The sequence below is a fragment of the Schistocerca americana genome, chromosome 11 (assembly GCF_021461395.2).
Source record: "Schistocerca americana isolate TAMUIC-IGC-003095 chromosome 11, iqSchAmer2.1, whole genome shotgun sequence".
NCBI lineage: Eukaryota > Metazoa > Arthropoda > Insecta > Orthoptera > Acrididae > Schistocerca > Schistocerca americana.
In genome coordinates, this window is record NC_060129.1 from 206,095,011 (window position 1) to 206,115,331 (window position 20,321).

The 20,321-nt window shown below is 38.8% G+C and overlaps 1 long non-coding RNA gene across 1 annotated transcript in view; it reads right to left on the bottom strand.

Annotated features, from left to right (window-relative positions):
* The window catches only part of LOC124553700, a 29,260-nt gene extending 23,670 nt beyond the window's left edge, over positions 1-5,590 (bottom strand). Inside the window, exons 1-2 of the long non-coding RNA XR_006968110.1 lie at positions 5,393-5,590; positions 5,160-5,284 (exon numbers count right to left, since the gene is read on the bottom strand). This is a non-coding gene — a long non-coding RNA (uncharacterized LOC124553700). The remainder of the gene's footprint in view (positions 1-5,159; positions 5,285-5,392) is intronic.
* Positions 5,591-20,321: the final 14,731 nt, after the last annotated feature.

Here is a 20,321-nt window from a genome sequence, read left to right on the forward strand (position 1 = left end):
GACTGATACCAGAGTACTGGGGTCCTGTTCTAGCATTGCCAGTCGGTGGGGTATGCTCCGTACTTCATTCTTCCTTCTTGTATTGTGGGTGTGCACACTAGCATTTGTAATCCAGTCCTCACTACCTTTTGTCATGTGCATTATTGTTTTGTATATATACAATGATGAAGTTAAGATACCTAACTTCTTGAAGCAGTTAGGTCTTTCTACTTAAAATGGTCCTAATTGCTTTTTTTTTTGTAATGTGAACACTCGTTTTGTCTCTTGTTTGAGTCCCCCCCCCCCCCCCCCCTCCCAGTCACTCCATACAGTAAGTATGGTTTGAAAAGTCCATGATACACTGTACACAGAAGGTTGTCTTAATACTGTGATGGCTGCATCATTAAGAATATGACAGAGCTCAGTTTCTTACAGACATTATTAATATGTTTTTTTTCCCCCATTTCAGTTCATTATCCACAAGAATACCTAAGAATGTAATAGATTCTAATTCTTCCAGCCTTGTTCCATCAACCTCTAAATCCACGTCTACAGCCTGCTTGTTTTTAAACACTGCATACATAGTCTTTAGATTTATAAGAAGTTCACTTTCCAACAGCCATTGAGCTGTGACATTTGCAGATATGTATGCTCTGCTCTATGACTCAAAAATAAAATGTCATCTATGAGTTAAATATGACATCAATGGACAAAGCTAATAAGTTTTGCACCATTCTTCAGTTGACATAACATTTTCCTTTGCAAAAAATATTGAAAACTGGTCTCAGAACACCAACAATCACTTCATAGTTTACTCTTCCACTAGAACAAAGCTGTGTTGAGGACCTGCTAACCTACAATTTTGCCACATTGTAAGGCATTAGACTTTCACATCCACGCCACAGAGAATGGTCCTACTGTCTACTACTAATCGAAACTCAGATAAATGTGAAGGGCTGTTTCTTCTACCTTAACACTTTACCATCTCTAAGCCCAACATATCCCTCATTACAGATGGATGGTGAGCCACCTCCCCCCCCCCCTCCCCTTGTTCTTCAAAGTAGCAAATGGAAAGCTGCAGTTCACAAAATGGAAACCAAATAATGTCGCAGCAGTTGAGATGTCAGTTGATAATGTGTAGTATCACTACATTATGAAGACTTGTGCATAATGTGAAGATGGACTGGTAGTGAGGTATGACTGAACAGTGAAGCACCAGCCTTTTACTTCTTAGCAAACAAACCCCTGCACACTAGGGGTGAACCAAATGAGGTCTTGCTGTTTTAAGTGGACTGACCCCTGCATTTGCGTGGGTGGAGGTTCCCATCTCCATCTGACCATCCAGATTTAGGTTTGTGTCATTTCCCTAAATTACCTCCAAGTCAATTTAAGGATTTTTCCTACTATTAGGCTAAGGCCAGTCACCTGCCCCATCCTTGTGAAACTAGACCAGTAAGAATGTAACTGCCTCTCTAACCTATACAGTGTTGTTCTTAAATTGCACTGCTGTACATGTACAACACCCTTGCAACAATAATCCACCAATAAATAAAACAAAGAATGTTCACCATAATGTTGGGTTATGTTAATTATTTTTAGCTACCTTTTCCACAGTGGACCATTTCACAATACACTCGAGGCAGGTGGATTTGTAGAGGAAATAAAGAATTAGGCACACGCAAGCTTAGTTAACAACCAGTTATCAGAATATGAGAAATGTACTAGAGCACAAACTGCATCAGCTTTTTTAGGGACAGCAAAGAGAGAAGCCCACCAATTACAGTGCATACAGAGGTGTTTAAACAGGCATTCTTCCCACAATCACAACTGGAATAGGAAGAAGGCCTGATACCTGGTAAGGTAGGAGGTACCCTCTGCCATGCACCTGTGTATACTAATGACAAAGAGCTCCACCTTACTGGCGAGTGTCAATGCTGAGACAATACACCGTTTCAAAGAATGTCTTCTAGCAACGACAAAAAGCCATGGTATTTAGATATTTCCAAATGACCAGAAACCCGAGGTTTTCACGACACTTGTCACTTTTCTCTAGCAACAGAAAGTGACTGGAAACAGGAAAATGTGTATGAACTTTGCATAACTAAGAAACATTCTTGTTAATTTCTCAACTAATTTTAAGTCAAACGGATGTATGACAAATACAAACTCTTTGAAGTTATGTACCAAGATGATACTGCCCGTCCTGATAGAATACGCAAGTCCAACTACTGCTATCACATATTTCATCGGAGTGTTGGTAATAATGTACTGGGTCATTCCATGTTAAAGAGACTTTGTGACAAAAAAATTAAAATGACAATATTACAAATATAACCTTAAAAATGCCAAGTTAAAAGTACATTTGTTCATTGCAAAATAATCATGAATATGAAAAAAATAAATTTCTACCTTCACTAAGTGTTTAAAGTGCACTACTCTATGGCACCACAGAGGTATGCTTTATGCTATTTCCAGATGAGTATTAGTTGTGTTATCTATGGCTGATTGTTCTATTGTTGGAAAGAATATTGAAGTCAACATTGTTATAGCTCATAATAATTCGTTTTGTTGAAGTAAGCTAATTGCATTTCTTTATTTTGTTAGTTTTATAACATATATGCAGCTTGTAACACCCGTAACAAAAATGATACAAAAGTTTAATTTGTAATCTAGTAAATTTGTTCTGTACAATACCTTTCTGTAAAAGTGAGGTTATGCACATGTTTTACAATATCATACCATTACATGGCATTTTGAAATCTTATTTAACACTCTTAGAGCTGTTACGGGTGTTACTAATTTTCGTTTCGGGTGTTACTTAACACATGCATAACACCCGTAATTTGAATTGGAAGGTTTAATGCCACCTTCATCTTTAGTAGGCCTAGGCCCTACATTTAAATTATAACCAAAGGGTATTATTATGAATGAAAAAAGTTTTTAACTATGTTTATTACATATGAAAACAGTTTTAAGCATGAAAACTAAAATTTTTATTCCTCTGCATACATTTTTTAAGCACTACCCTACATTATAAAAGTTAATTAGAGCATTAACCTGACTCAACTGATGTTCTCCTAAAAAGTTAATTAAGCCCAAAATTCTTTACATATAGTTTATGTTTTCCATTCTAACTTTTCCAAGAACAATATTTATAACCTCAGTTTTAAAATTTACATAGGCCCAGTAAACTGCTTATTGAGGCAAATTCTAGTCATTCATAAGAGCCTATGTTTAACAATGTACTGTGCTGGGCAGTTCAAAAATAAATATACTTAGTCCAATCTATGTTATTTTGAGAGAGACTTTGGATTGACAGTCTAGTGGAATTTTTTTGCCAGTTCACATGGTAAAGGCGCCATGGATGGCATTGGAGGTGTGCTGAAGAGGAGCATGTGGACATGCTGTTAGATCTAGGAAAATTATTATTAACAACACAATTGAGTTTTATGACTACACTCTGAAGAATTTTTCTAAATTTAAGGTACTATGGGTTGATAAGATAGGAGCATAACATTCCTATTTTGGATGAAAGGTGGAAAAATTTACAAGCGATTCTTCAAATCCAGGGCTGACATCACTTTTGGCCTTATAACACAACTGATTTGCTGGTTTCAAAAACAGCAGAGTCATTAATGACAAGGGTGTCATTTCTGACGACGCCAAAGTTAAAACATTACATGCAAAAAGATGCATAAACTTCTATGAAGTGTGCAGTTCTGATGATTCTGATCAGGAGACTGCTTCACTATCTGAATCACAAGACAATATTGGAAGTGCTTGTGAGTTAAGCCTAACTAATAAAATTGAAAAGTCTGATTTAAAATTTGGGTTATTTGTCTTGGTTGACATTGCAAGTGATAAAAAGAAGCCAACCCTATCCAAAAGTCAGTACTGTTACTTGGGAATCTGCCAGAGTGAGGTTGATGAAGAGGAGGATGTGAAAATAATCTTTCTGAAGTCAGTAGGAAAAACTAAAACACTTTTTAAACTAGATGAAACTGATGTTTGTTTTGTGAAATTCAGTCAAGTACTATCTAAGGTAACACCAGAAATCAAACAAGGTAACCGTTCGTACTTTGAGTTCAATTTTGAGTTGGATGTTGCTGAAAAAGATTATTAAATGAAGTTTTTAAACCTATCAACAATAAGAAAACATTTTTGTCATAAATTTATTAGGCCTACAAAATTAGGTTATGTAAGCAATGATATCTTGGCCTAGTTGTACTATAAAATTGTAACAAAATTTTTTGTGTGATAAATAGCTTTATCCTTCAAATATGTTTTCTTAAGTACATACTTTTATTCCAAATAAACTACAGTACTTCTTTTACTTTGATGCAATTGTAAGAGGTAGATTTATTCCTCAAGAATCAAATCTGATGCATCTATGTAACACCCGTAACATTTAATGTAACACCCGTAACAGAAAAAAATATATATATACTGAGTTATGATGTCCAAAAAAATAAAAATTTATATTTCAAAATAAAATTTGGGGCAATACCTCTTAACAGTTGTTTTACAAGAATAAAAGCTTCATCAAGTTTGCAGAAATTAGAGAGTTCCCTAACTCATAACAGGGGCCAGGTCTACTTTTGGTAACACCCGTAACACTACTTTTTTGATTAATAACCAGGAGAATAATAAAACAATTCCAGTATCAACATTTGTCACATGAAATATAATGTAAGCCTTAAAAGTTTTCAGTATTAAATTCAATAAATATTATTCCTTACATTATTTTTCCTGATTTTAAGGTGTGTACATGTAACACCCGTAACTATGGAATTGCCCTACTGCAAAATTGTGACTTGATAACTAAATTTGTAAGCCAACGATTATCTTCCTGTGTTGTCACGCAAATATTAAACTAGCAATATGAAATATGCAGTGAACTACTTGATAAGCTTAAGGAATTTGCTGATTTGCTCACAGTACTGGTATAGAGGCACTAGTCACTTTCTAATTTACTCGACTAAGTTTTGATGTCATATGTGTGAACAGCATTCAAATATTATGTCAGCTTACTGTTAATACTGTATACAGACAGTTTCTAGGTTTCTCATGCTTTTGTTCCATATATCTCGTCCATTCTGCATCCCTGATGGAACTCATTTTCGATGGGAGCTAGGGAACACGTTGAAAAAAATAACGAATGAAAAGGGACGCGTTCTCACCTTATAAACAGGAGCGAAATCAACCAGTGGGTCTTCCTTCCCGGCAACACGAGGAAGCGACAAATGGGCTAATAATTAACGTTCACCAATGTTCACTTCCTGGAATAGGGTCGTGTTCACAGGAACTGTTGACATAAGATGAGGCACTAGAATCTTCATTACCACATACACCAAGTAAACTGAACATTTTAACACAAATTAGTGTGTTATGACAAATCATTCACGAGTCTTACCAATTCATGTAACTGCCGTAACTATAAATTGCCAGTAGACATTTAAGTATCACAATTTTGTTTTGAATTTTATCGAGCACATCCGACCACACACGCTTACAAGACGTAAATTATCGACAAGCCGGTCACAAGCGTAGCACTTCTGGTCTAGTGATTCTGTCTTTTCTGTCGGCTTTGACCAATAACGTCAATCGTCATGCATTAGTCAGAGATAGTAATGTCTTCACTTCGAGGCATAGATAATAAAACAGTTCTGTGTCCCGGATAAGCGCTATCATTGTACATTAAAATAATTATTCGTAATGATATTGAGGTAATTTGGAGTATTAGTTTGTTATTGTAGAAAAATTTTTAGTGTCTTATTTTCGTTTATAGGAATGGATTTGTTTGTTTGTGGGTATGGAACTTTCGTTACTGTCTGTCTAGGTGAGCTTCGGTTATTCCTCGATATTTCCGTGTGGTAAGTTCACTTTTCCATTTGCTTCTTTCACTGTATTTCACTATTTTGACATATTTCACTGTTTTATTCCACCAATATGTGTATTTTCGTGTTGTAAAGTACGTAATAGAAATTTCTCAGCTGTCGATCTTCTTTCGTTTCCCAGCACTAGTATCAGTACGACATTTTCGAATGTGTACTTGCTATATTACAGGCTAAACCCCCGGCACAACTAAAATTTCTATCATGTCCTTCACTTCGCATTAACACTGACGACACAACGAAAATTTGTATCCCATCCTTCACTTCGCCTTTAACTGACACTATATATGTCAATTGGCGAGCAAGATACAAATGTTGCGTATAGCTATATAGCTCAAGTAACGAATGGGATACCATTAGCTTCCAAGGCAACAAGGAAACTGTACCCCAAAGTGAAGTACGGGATACAAATTGTACATGTGTCGTCTTCTTGTCTCCGTGTAGTACAATTGAGGTACAGTTGCGAATGTAGCGTACGTCTATTTCCACCGTTTCGTCACCAGTGTACATATATAGAGGTCAACGGAAGTCTGGTATACATATATTACATACGTAGGTCCTTCTGTCATCAGTGGTACTGATATGTACATAAGAAAAGACTGTTAGTAATAGACTAAATAAACAACACATCTACAATTTGTATCCTGTATTCCACTTAGGGTTTACTGAAGAGGAGGATACATCGTTCAAGTGAAGAACAGGACAGTAATGCTGGTGAAAACGAGGAAATCGACTTATGACAAACTCGTATTCCGTACTGTACTTAAGCAACACACTTCGGATGAGCTTTTAATTTGTATCGGGTTTTTCATTTATGGTTAGTGAAGCAGGGGATACATAGTTCAAGTGAACAACAGGACAGCAATGCTAGTTGAAATTAAGAAATCGACATACGCTAAATTTGTATCCCGTACTGCACTTAAGCAATACAGTTCGAAAGAGTTTCGACATACAACTGACGTACATGTAACTTGATGTCTTCTTTGCTAGTAATATATTTCATTCATGTATTTCCATTGTATTTTGCGGAGAAATACTAAGATACAAACACGCGATATCATTAACGTGAAAATACTACTAGCCCTTATATATGTGAAGTACAGTCTTTCTGTCTTGCATTCCTTTGTTTCTGAACATTCTTCTCAGCTCTTTCATCTTTATAATACATGATTTCTGGCCAATTCCGAAGCCATTGGTCAAAGCCGACGGGTTGTATCCCCTGCTAAACTAGACCTGGACTTTTTGTGGGCAAGTTTTAAGAGTTCCGCATTAAATACATTCTACAAGCATGCATTTAAATGCACATTTGGTCCTGTCGCAAACATACGTGTACAAAGATACCGCGGCACAAGAAAAAGAATAATCAAATTTCCACTCTTCTGTTGCCTTGATAACATTTAATTCATTTCTTTCCATCCCACGGGGACTTGCGACCAAAGATGAATTACCTATGTCTGCGAAAATCCTATCCGTTCATTTCGACAACAAGCTAATGAGTAACGAATACCTTCATAATATCCTAGTGGGCATGATCTTAACATTCGACAGTGTTACTTACATCGTCAGACTATCGATTAATCGATAGTATATGCGCTATCGGTAGTCTGGTTTAACTATCGTTAGTCCTATCTTTTATAATGTAATTGGCGCCTGAAAAATTGTTGGTTCCTATTACCTCCATGGCGTTTGGAGTGCAGAGGAAATGTAGACTGTATGGTGCTATTTAATCAACAACAAATACGGTGGCGCCTAAGCCAGTCTAAGTTGTTTATAAGCTATGTTGTTAATGGATTGTTCGCTGTGGGAGAGGGGTTCGTGAAAAAGGGAATTTTAATTTTCTTGTTTGTCTTCCAATGATGACAACTCATGGTCGTGTGTCTCATACCGATCAGATGCTTATGGCGAAAACTACACAGCTAAATAACACGTAATTGTGAATGTGCGTTATACTGATTTTCATCTTCAAATGTGTGGGCTTACTTACTTGTAAAATGGAATACAAATGTAAATAATGCTGTTGTAATACAACGCAGTTAGTAGAGGAAAATATGACACTTTAAAGATTTTTTAAGTGTTTCTGATTGTAACGTGTAATGCATTTTAAAATAAATACAATTATTGTCGTTATCAAGTAAACACACCTGCTACTGCCCTCTTCTGTTTCTGAGTCCTCAATGCACTTACAAGTGTTTTCAGTTGTACATATTAATACGTAAAGTGATGGCTGGACACAAACATTAAAATATACAGCTGTATTTACATGCTATATGCTTTCACAGCATTGTAGGGCGTATTCATAAGTAATTTGGGCGAAATGTGAATGTTTTAGTGGATGTGAGACAAAACTAATCACTTCTTGCCAAGAGTTGACTGAATGTCCACAGCTGTTTTTGCAAAGCTCCAAATCCTGTATATATTTCTTAAGCTCTTGCTCGTTAATGCTGAAACCCCTTGTTTGAAATTTGTGCAGCAGGTGAATAAGCTCACCATTTTTTTTCATTTTTCGTGTTTACATCTTTCTGCAACCTGATGAATAATTTTTCGAACGTCACGAGAAAGAATTCTATCCCTTAAGCTTCTCGCTCTACGAGGTACCATAGGGGGCGACCACAATATGCCAACAATCGCTTCTTCGTCACTCACTTCGTTATTTAAACGCCACACATTATTATTATTGATCATGCAACTATAGTGCCACAACTGTTCAACCTCTGTCGGAGGCAGTGAGACAAAGAGCACAGTAGCGAAGAAGTTTTCCGAATGGTGCCGACATGAAGCGATCAGTACTTTTTGCGTGCCAGCGACAGTCTCTGTTGGCTGAGGAAATTCCGCGCTTTTGTTTATGTAAGAGCTGCGTCTTATTGTTCTGAAAATGAACCGTAAAAATCAATAATCCATGTGGAATTTTTTCAAGAAAGCGAGGGATAACAGTCAGTTTGTAAAGTGTACCATCTGCATTTGAGATAATAAACATGATCAGCGAATAGGACTAATTTAAGAGACCACTAAAAAGAAATCATGGTGAAAACTAGGAACCATGAATTAGCAATAGAAGCGAAAGGGAAGGGATCGAGTTGTGAGCTAGATTAAGTGCAAGAGGTGCAACCAAAAACATCGAAAACCTCTACAACCAATTATTTTAACACAAGACAGTTGTACGATGCCAGTTCAAATGTAAAAAAAAAGAACTTGGTTCTCTTTATGCACAAATGACTGCTATCTACATTCTGCCATACACAACTTCCGACCATCAATGCTTGAAAAAAATTGTTTGTGCCTTAGACAGCGGATAAAAACCACACTTAAATGTTTACCGATCTCAAAACTATAAGAAGCGATAAAAAATAAATCGGAGTAAGCCCTTACAAAATGTAATTTTTTAGTGTTATAACAGACATGTGGAAAAGCGACACATATAACTCATACTGCCATGGCTTGCCACTCTATAATAAACGAAAAATTAGTTTCACCCATATTAAAAGTGACAAAAACTGCAGGCCACACAATGCATAATCTATGCACATGCAACTAACATTTTTTAAAAACGTTTCCTCCTTTAACTTGTCAATGCCATGCTGAGTTTCGTTTCGTTCTTGTGATCGGTACATGTCGGTATAAGTCAAGTCGGCGTAACTTGTAAGATATTTCTTGGCAGTTTCACCCGTCCCCTTCCCGCCCCCACTACACTCGCCAATCTTGTCGATAGAAATCTGACGTTATCGTGTATTTGTGTTCTGTTTAGACACTGCCAGCTGCAACAGATCATTGAGTAATTGTGTTACAACAGGCTTAGTATGTTTTCTTATTCATTACTACAAATAAACAACACATTTGAACATAGATGTCTCTGTAATGCGCTTTCTCAAAATATTGTTACTTCCACGCCCATAGTTTTCTCTTGAGAGTTCGTGCAATAGCAGACTAACAAGTGAGAAATGAATGGTAACCCCAACACGATCTGAACCAAAGTTAATATAGCATAGAAAAATCAGCTGCAGTGGCATTACAATTACAATGTTGCTGTCTTCTGAGTATATAAACAACTTGCTTTTGTGGCGATTTATGTGGAAGTGTTTCCCTTATGTCAGCGAATTGGAAAGAATTAAAACTTTCGGTGCTTATAAAATGGCATCAAAAATTAACACATATATTTGCCATAAAAGACTAACCATAGCAAGTTGTAAATATAAGCCTTACTAACGAATCGAAACTTACCAGTGGTAATGGTAAACTCTGAGCTATTGAGTAATGGAAGCTGTCGTATCGCCACTGCAGTGAAGCTGACGAAACGCTATCTCTCAGGTTCTGTCAAGTGTATAATTCGAGCAACGCGGGTATATTATAGGAATACATCGGTCTCTCGCTGCACCTTACCATATCCTTCATTAATACCGTGCTCTTTATACCGCTCCGTGTGTTTCCCCCCGACGAAAGGCAAAACACCCAACAAAACTTCTACAAGCTACATGCTTTATGTCAACTGCACTAAGATCACAAGTGCTACCGATCTCTGTGATGTAGTGGCTGTAGCACTGCAGTAGAGTGATGGCCCTTTTGTTTCGTACTGAGTGTCAACTCAACAGAGAAAAAACATGAGTGAAGGAGCCACCCTTGATCTCTTCAACCCAGTTTCAGCCTTGTTATTCCAATGTCCAGTTTATACCATAACTGCTGCACTTCATGAGCAAGCATGCACACCTAAGGTAGCAACATTGCGTAGCTGAACGGTGAACATTTCCCCTGTCACATCCCTATTCCTTACGACCACCTTCTTCTTCCTCTTGCTCTTCCTGTTTTCCCCATGCTTCTAAGACTCTGAAGCTCGATGTAACATCGACAAATAATATATTGGCCAAATTTTTATGTGAATTATTTTTTACGTATGAAAGTAATTTTTCAGATAACAAGACGCTAAAGAAAGAAATTTTTTGACAATATTATGCAAAATTTCGGACATACCTGCAGGTTACATTAACATTACATATTTTCAGATCAAATCTTACTAGAATACAATACCCGTGATAAGACAATAGTAGTGGTTACAGACAACACTGCAATTACGAAAAATCTGTCTAAATTTTAAGGATTCGACATTCACCCTGTTTTGCCCACTGCATCAACTTAAATGTAGAGTTCTATGTACTGACTTGGCAGAAAATCCTTACTTCGAAGAGGTAGGAAGATCAAAACAAAATGTCCAGACACTCTGTGACCAAAATGGTACTGAAACAGAGGATGACAGACTAAAGGCCGAAGTACTAAATGTCTTTTTCCAAAGCTGTTTCACAGAGAAAGACCGCATCATAGTTCCTTCTCTAGATTGTCCCACAGATGACAAATGGTAGATACCGAAATAGATGACAGAGGGATAGACAAACAATTAAAATCGCTCAAAAGAGGAAAGGCTGCTGGACCTGACGGGATACCAGTTCGATTTTACACATAGTACACCAAGGAACATGCCCCCCTTCTTGCAGCAGTGTACCGTAGGTCACTAGAAGAGCGTAGCGTTCCAAAAGATTGGAAAAAGGCAGAGGTCATCCCCATTTCCAAGAAGGGACGTCGAACAGATGTGCAGAACTATAGACCTGTATCTCTAACGTCAATCAGTTGTAGAATTTTGGGACACATATTATGTTCGAGTATAATGACTTTTATGGAGACTAGAAATCTACGCTGTAGCATGGGTTTCGAAAAAAACTATCATGTGAAACCGAGCTCGCGCTATTCGTTCACGAGACTCAGAGATCCATAGACACGGGTTCCCAGGTAGATGCCGAGTTTGTTGATTTCCGCAAGGAGTTTGATATAGTTCCCCACAGACGTTAAATGAACAAAGTAAGAGCACATGGACTATCAGACCAATTGTGTGATTGGATTGAAGAGTTCCTAGATGACAGAACGCAGCACGTCATTCTCAATGGAGAGAAGTCTTCCGAAGTAAGAGTGATTTCCGTTGTGCCGCAGGGGAGTGTCGTAGGACCGTTGCTGTTCACAGTATATGTAAGTGGCCTTGTGGATAACATCGGAAGTTCACTGAGGCTTTTTGCGGATGATGCTGTAGTATATCGAGAGGTTGTAACAATGGAAAGTTGTACTGAAATGCAGGAGGATCTGTAACGAATTGAGGCATCGTGCAGGGAAAAGCAATTGAACCTCAGTGTAGCCAAGTGTAATGTGCTGCGAATACATAGAAACAAAGATCTTTCATCATTTAGCTACAATATAGCAGGTCAGCAACTGGAAGCAGTTAATTCCATAAATTATCTGGGAGTAGGCATTAGGAGTGATTTAAAATAGAATGACCATAAAAAATTAATCGTCGGTAAAGCAGATGCCAGACTGAGATTCCTTGGAAGAATCCTAAGGAATTGCAGTCCGAAAACAAAGAAAGTAGGTTACAGTACGCTTGTTCGCCCACTGCTGGAATACTGCTCACCGATGTGGGATCCATACCAGATAGGGTTGATAGAAGAGAGAGAGAAGATCCGACAGAGAGCAGCACATTTCGTTACAGGATCATTCAGTAATCGCGAAAGCGTTACGGAGATGATAGATACACTCCATTGGAAGACTCTGCAAGCGAGACGCTCAGTAGCTCGGTACGGGCTTTTTCTGAAGTTTCGAGAACATACATTCACCGAGGAGTCAAGCAGTATATTGCTCTCTCCTATGTGTATCTCGCGAAGAGACCATGAGGATAAAATCAGAGAGATTAGAGCCCACACAGAGGCATATCGACAATCCTTCTTTCCACGAACAATACGAGACTGGAATAGAAGGGAGAGTCGATAGAGCTACTCAAGGTACCCTCCGTCAGGTGGCTTGCGGGGTATGGAGGTAGATGTAGATGTAGATGTAACAGTGAAGATTTTTTCTAAGCAGAAACGTTTTCCAAAATTTTATTGAAAATAAAGGCTATTGTGACTTTCCTTCATAGCTCTAAACTAGCCAATGACGAACTGTGCAACGTTCAAAAAAGAGCAAACAAAAAAGAAGCGAGACTGATGCAAGAGGTGCTGATTCGATGGAACAGCTCATGCCACATGCTCAAAAGAATTTTGGAAGTACGAAGTGAGCTTGGCATTGTGAACAATGAAAGTTCAAAAGCACTGCCCTCAGAGCAGAAAATTACCTAGCTGTACAAAATATAATAGATCTTTTTGAACCTTTTGAAATAGCAGCAACAACAATCTCGGGGGAGTTGTACATCACTGCTTCTTTAATTTTACCTCTTATATGAGGTGTCGCTGCAAAATTTTCGGACTTGTAAAGCAACTTGACAAGTAATAAAGGACAAAGTGTTCTGGATTCCTTGATTAGTCAGTGAAAGAGTGAAATCATTTAACACATTGACTGTTAATATGCTGGTGACGTTATTAGACCGTAGGCTTAAAAACTTGTTTCAGGACATTTCAAGAGGCAGAGAACGCTGCACAAGTACTTCAGAACGAGTATGCTATCATTGCATCAACTACAAGAATAGTACCTGTAACAGAAGCATCCATGGGCTGTGTTAATACGTCCACTGATACGTCTAACAGTTTGAAAGTGGATGATCTACTTTTTTTTCCAATTAGCAACAGTGTAACGTCGATGTCACTACACTAGTCAGTGCTTTGATAATTGAACTAAATCAATATTCTGAAAAACGTGTTAGACAAGCGTGCCTGTGTGTTTATGACAAAGCTATCTGAAAAATGTTCTGTGGACATATGTTTCCCAAACTATTCTCTTCAGTGCAGTCTACATGTTGCCAAATTAAAACAGAATATTTGCAGTTCATAAAAGAGCAGTGAGGCAATTGTAAAGAATATGGCACAGATGGTCATGTACGGAAGGCTTTGTGCAGCATAATACACTGCCAGAAAAAAAAATCCGACACTCTCAAGAACTGTGTTCAGACACACAGCGTATAAGATGTGCATTCTGAGCGGCTGTAGTGTTAGAGATTCTTGATGCTCGGTAGGGCTATTTGAGGACGCTGGGTTCTGACTAAGCATGCAATAACTGTGTCGAGTTTAGAGGTGAAAAGTGTTTGAAACATTCATTCTGGCGTACAACCATACCTCACCAAAGAGGGCATACTCTTGCTGAACAGCTACAGCCAGCAGGAAGATGGATGGACAGATTGCTACACATGTTGGGCACAATGTATTCGTAATGCGTCGCTGCTTTCATCAGTGGGCTGTGGAACATTTCCACGTCTGTAGGCCATGTTCTGGACTTTCACTTAGTACAGATGAATGTCAGTGTCGACCCATTGAGTGAAGAGTGGTGGCCGGCCGAACATCATGAAGGATCGAAATCAGGGCTCATGTTGCATCTGCTGTGCCGTCAGGGATAATTGGGAACCATCAGCTTGCAGCAGGATTAAGATCACATGCATCTTTGGCCACCATACCACAGCCTCCATGACACCACTAATCATGGCTACCAGCACTCTGGTGTCGTTAAAGTGTTGACTGTAGAGTGGAATGGAGCTGTTGTCTTCAGTGATTAGAGAGTAGGTTCTGTCTACATGCAAGCGATGGACATACTTCTGCTGTACACCTGATGAACTGCCTATTCTAGAGTGCATTCACCTATGACACATACGTCTCATTCCAGAGTTGATGGTAGTGGTGGGAGAGAGGCAATCACTTAAGTTAGTGGTCATATCTGGTGTTTCTGCAAGATAAAGTAACCAGTGCCCAATACATTACACAGGCATAGACCATTTCTTCGACGGGAAGGTGATGTGCCTTTTCAGCAGGATAATGTATGAGTGCTTTGGTGCAATGTGCTCTTCGTCATGTGCATCAACTGCCCTCATCTCTAGTCAGTTGCAATAACTTACTCATTCTCCAGAGCCTGGAAGAACCATTGCCAGATTACAACAAAAGGTAAAAGATGCTCAGGACAGTTTATCACAGAACATCACTTGGCACCTTTATGATGGTTTGGACTCAAGAGTACACGTCTGTGCAATCACCAGGTAGGGGTACAGTAGACCATTTGGTCAAAAGTATCTGGGCACCCCAAAAAACATACGATTTTCATATTAGGTGCATTGTGCTGCCACCATATCAGCGACCTCAGTAGTCATCAGACATCATGAGAGAGCAGAATGGGGCTCTCTGTAGAACTCACGGACTTCGAACGTGGTCAGGCGATTGGGTGTCACCAGTGTCATACGTCTGTACGCGAGATTTCCACACTCCGCAGCATCCCTAGATCCTTTGTTTCCAATGTGATAGTGAAATGGAAACGTGAAGGGACACATACAGCACAAAAGCGTACAGGCAGACCACGTCTGTTGACTGACAGAGACTGCCGACAGTTGAAGAGGGTCGTGATGTGTTATAGGCAGACACCTATACAGACCATCACACAGGAATCCCAAACTGCATCAGGATCCACTGCTAGTACTATGACAGTTAAGTAGGAGGTGAGAAAACTTGGATTTCATGGCCTAGCGGCTGCTCATAAGCCACACATCAAATGGGCAAATGCCAAATGACACGTTGCTTGGTGTAAGGAGCATAAACATTGGACGACTGAACAGTGAAAAAATGTTGAGTGGAGTGACAAATCACGGTACACAATGGGGCGATCCGATGGCAGGGTGTGGGTATGGCGAATGCCCAGTGAACATTATCTGCCAGCGTGTGTAGTGCCAACAGTAAATTTTGGAGGCGGTGGTGTAGTGGTGTGGTCATGTTTTTCAAAGAGGGGGCTTGCACTCCTTGTTGTTTTGCGTGGCACTATCACAGCACTGGCCTATACTGATGCTTTAAGCACCTTCTTGCTTCCCACTGTTGAAGATGAATTCTGGGATGGCAACTGCATCTTTCAACACAATAAAGCAACTGTTCATAAGCACGACCTGTGACGGAGTGCTTACATGGCAATAACAGCCCTGTAATGGACTGGCCTGCATAGAGTCCTGACGTGAATCCTATAGACGCTTTTGGGATGTGTTGGAACGCCGGCTTTGTGCCAGATCTCATCCACCAACTTCTATACCTCCCCTCAGTGGAGCAGTCCATGAAGAATAGGCTGCCGTTCCCCAAGAAACCTTCCAATACCTGACTCAACGTATGACTGCGAGAGTAGAAGCTCTCATCAAGGCTAAGAGTGGGCCAACACCATACTGAATTCCAGCATTGCCGATGCAGGGCGCCAGGTGTCCGGATACTTTTGATCACATAGTGTATGTATTGATGCGACTGTTTGGGCACATTTTACTGTGCTATATGTGTTTTATTTGGTCAGAAGTTATTGTCATATACTGTTACAGTGATGAATTATCTATCATCTCACTTATCATTAAAAAGACGTTGTCACTGAGTGTGCCGCAGTCTTGTTCCAGCACCGAATTTTGACAACACACGCACTATGTGTTGCTGGCATAAGCTGTCGCCAGCACACCGATCGGCAAAGAGTTTGCAAGAAGATCGATAATAGGCGATGAATCAAGCGCACTTATCAGAAGAGAGGGGAAAAACAGACTCGCAAGCAATGCGCCGCCAAAGTCCTCTCGGCCTTCAGTATTTAGATCGCCGCCGCGCCCAGTCAGTCACAGACGGTCAACCAAGTCGGTCAGTCACAGTCAGTTCAGTTATTAGCTCAGTCACTATCCTGGTTCGCGTCTGCCATTTTACATTACCATTTATGGTGGGACTTGTACTTCAACAACAGTGAGGCTAATGTGGATTATAACAGAAGAGCTTGTACCACAACAACTAGGTTAAAGAGCTCCTTCTTCTTATGAATAAAGAACCTTGTTAAAATATGTGTGCAGTTGTGTTATAGAAAGAAGACACCAGCTACCAAGCAACATCCTCTCCTTGCTTCCCATGGTACAAGACCCTACAGTAGCAAATATTACACCTAAATATGTATTCATGTAAAACGCGTCTAAACATAAATATACGTAGATACCGCAAGAAAAAGACTTTCTAACTTCTAAGACAAATAAGTATATATTTGTTGTGGATTAAAGATACACCAACAAATTTGTTTTCCAGCCAAAAATCTGGATTTTCTCTGCCCTCGTTATACGTTAGGGGAACAATCACTTCACTTAGTGTGATCAGATGACAGGAGACGTAGATATCGGCTGGAAATACGTACAACTGTAAGCAGTAATTCATTAATGTAAAAATTGTGTTGCATACTATTTTCTGATCAACCAGTATCGTGTATAAAAGCAAAACTGTGCAGTTCCAGAATAAATCCACTGAAGATTCCTTAAAAGGCGAAACTGTAGTGGAGTATAGGCAAATAAAGACTGCAGCAAGAAAAATACGTTTCCATTTATAAATTGAATATCGCAGTACTATGGCTCCTAATAAAAAAATTATTACACTAGACAGATGAATGTGAAACCAACGATGAGTGTACCTGGTGAAGCAGTCAAAATACTCTTTAATAAGCAACTGAAATCAGTTATGAAAGAAATGTGAAATGTCTATAACATGTGGAAGTAGCTAAAATGGAACTAAATCTTCGAGGCTATATTGTAACTGAAAGTATTTAATAACCTATTATGTGCCTGTTAAGTGTAGTTCTGTTTTCTATATATATATATATATATATATATATATATATATATATATATATATATATATATATATAAGTCGTGATTTAATATTGCAGGGTAAATGCTGTCAGGAGACATGTATTTAAATTTGTATGATGCATCCAATACCCTCACTGGTAAACTGTTTTAATTGTGTGGACAATATATTTCGTGTGTGACGGTGCAAAGTGCACTGTGTAAAATAGACCTCTTTGACATTCTCTAACACTCTTTGTGTGCGCTAATTATTCTGTTGTGTTCGCTGTTAATTTTGTTTGTTCTTGAATGTGCAAATATAGTTATTAGTAAAATGTCATTTTTTTCTCCTTAATACTTATTGAGCTGCGCAAATTCCAATAGGTTATGGGCCCAGTGTGCATTTGGAATAAGTATATCAATAAAATGGTAGGGAGAAAGTATTGGAAAAGTTCCAATTTACGTGAAGTGCGAGTTATCCTTACAAGACGATCGCAGTTTTTTTCCGCATTATTTTTCGATGTTCTTTACGGCAATAAAAAGCAAGTTACCGTTAAGAATGAGTGTGGCACAAATTCCACAGATTGAAAGACTTATAGGTCGCGAAAACTATGCAACCTGGAAGTTCGCAGTAGAAGTGTATTTACGTTTAGACGACCTATGGGACGTGGTAGATGGGACAATGAAATTCACAGATCAGAATTGTTCAAGTAAGGATAGGAAAGCAAAATCAAAATTGATATTACTGATTGATTCGGTGAATTATGTTCACGTTGGAAAAGCTGCTACAACGAAAGAAGTCTGGGACAATTTACGAAGTGCATTCGAGGATGGTGGTCTTACGAGAAAAGTAGGATTATTACGCGAGTTAATTACCACTCGTCTGGACAAATGTAAGAGTGTAGACGAATACGTTAACAAAATAACAACCACGTCGAACCGACTGAGAAACATCAGATTCGAGATCGCTGACGAATGGATAGGAACATTGCTGTTGGCAGTACTGCCCAAAAGGTATGCACCTATGATTATGGGACTTGAAAGCTCGGGTATACAAATCAGAGGCGACAGTGTTAAGGTGAAAATCCTGCAGGACGTAAAGAGTGCTCCAAGCTGTTGTACATTGGAGAAGGAAGGTGCATCTGCTCTCTACTCAAAAAACAAAAAGAAGAAATCGGTGAGGTGCTATAAATGTCAGAAGATGGGACATATTGCGTCTCAGTGCAAAGAAAAGTAAGCCCAAGATCAGACACTCAGCAAAAGAGGTATGTTACTGATAGCCCAGAGAGAAGGTCCAATAACAAAGGTAAGGCACTCTCATGTTTTTATTCTTTTGGTGGGATGAGTAATCGTGATATGGAATGGATTTTAGACTCAGGTGCATCTGTGCATATTGTTAAAGATAAATCACTTCTTTATAACATCAAAGATAAGACTCATATGGGAATATCTACTGTTGATGGCAACAAGCTCCAGTGTTACCTGGCTGGGAAACTAGATCTACATGTAAGTGTAAATGGTGAATCAGATATGGGTACAGCACACAATGTTCATTATGTGAAAAATGTGGCAACTAACCTGCTGTCTGTAGGGGAAATTGTCAAGAAAGGAAATACAGTCACTTTTGACATGCAGGGTGCAAGAGTAATCAGTGAAAGTGGTGAAGTTATAGCTACAGCAAGTAACGAAAGGGGTATTTTTAAGTTGGATACCATTGACAGTAAACATAATAATGTTAGTGATTCAGTATATTCAGCAGAAGGTTTTTTATGGCACCGGAGGCTTGGACATCTAAATAGAAAGAGTATGTCTATAATAAAGAATATGGTAAAGGTAATACAGAATTTTAGTGTGTCCAAGGATCCTTGTGAGGCATGTATAAAGGGAAAACAAGCAAGGTTACCCTTCAAGACTAGTAAGAGTAAATCCACAGAAGTCTTACAGTTAATCCACACAGATGTATGTGGCCCAATGGAGTGTGAATCCATAGGTGGGAGTAATTATTTTCTTACGTTTATTGATGATTACTCACGATATACTCATGTTTATTTTCTTAGTTCGAAAGACCAAGTGAGAGATATCTTTGAGGAATATTGCAATATGGTTGAAAGGTGGATGGGAAAGAAGATCAAGATCATCAGGTCTGATAATGGGAGAGAATATATTAACCAGAAATTGATGAAACTTCTGGCAGAAAAGGGAATCAGGCATCAAACTACCATAAGGTACAGCCCATCTCAAAATGGGGTTGCTGAGAGGGCTAATAGGACCATTGTTGAGAAAGCAAGGAGCATGATGACTGACGCTGAATTATCCAAAGATTTTTGGGCAGAGGCAGTGTCAACAGCTGTATATTTGAACAATAGATCACCTACAAAAGCATTAAAGAATAGAACCGCTAATGAGATGTGGATAGGAAAGAAACCTGATCTAAGCAATATAAGGGTTTTTGGGTGTGTTGCAATGGCACATATTCCAAAACAGCTAAGAGGAAAATGAGATCCGAAAACTAAAAAGTATATTTTTGTAGGTTATTGTGAAAATTCAAAGGGCTACCGATTGATGGATCCATTGACTAAAAAGATTGTCACAAGTAGAGATGTAATATTCTTTGAAAATAGAAAGGACTCAAAAGAGAGCAAAACCACTAAGTCAACTGCACCTAGTTCAGAAGGTGAAACCTTGTGTGAGGAAATAGAAAGTGCAAAAGAGGAAGACGACAACCAAGGACAAATGGATACAATTTATGATGACAACGAGTTAGAGGATGAAAAAAATGAAGAAATCAATGTAAGGCGTTCTTCTCGTGTACCAAAACCGAAGGAATATCCATATTTTGAGATGTATACAGCACAGTCTTTTAATGATGAGCCAAGAACAGCAGAAGAAGCAATGAGTTGCCCAAA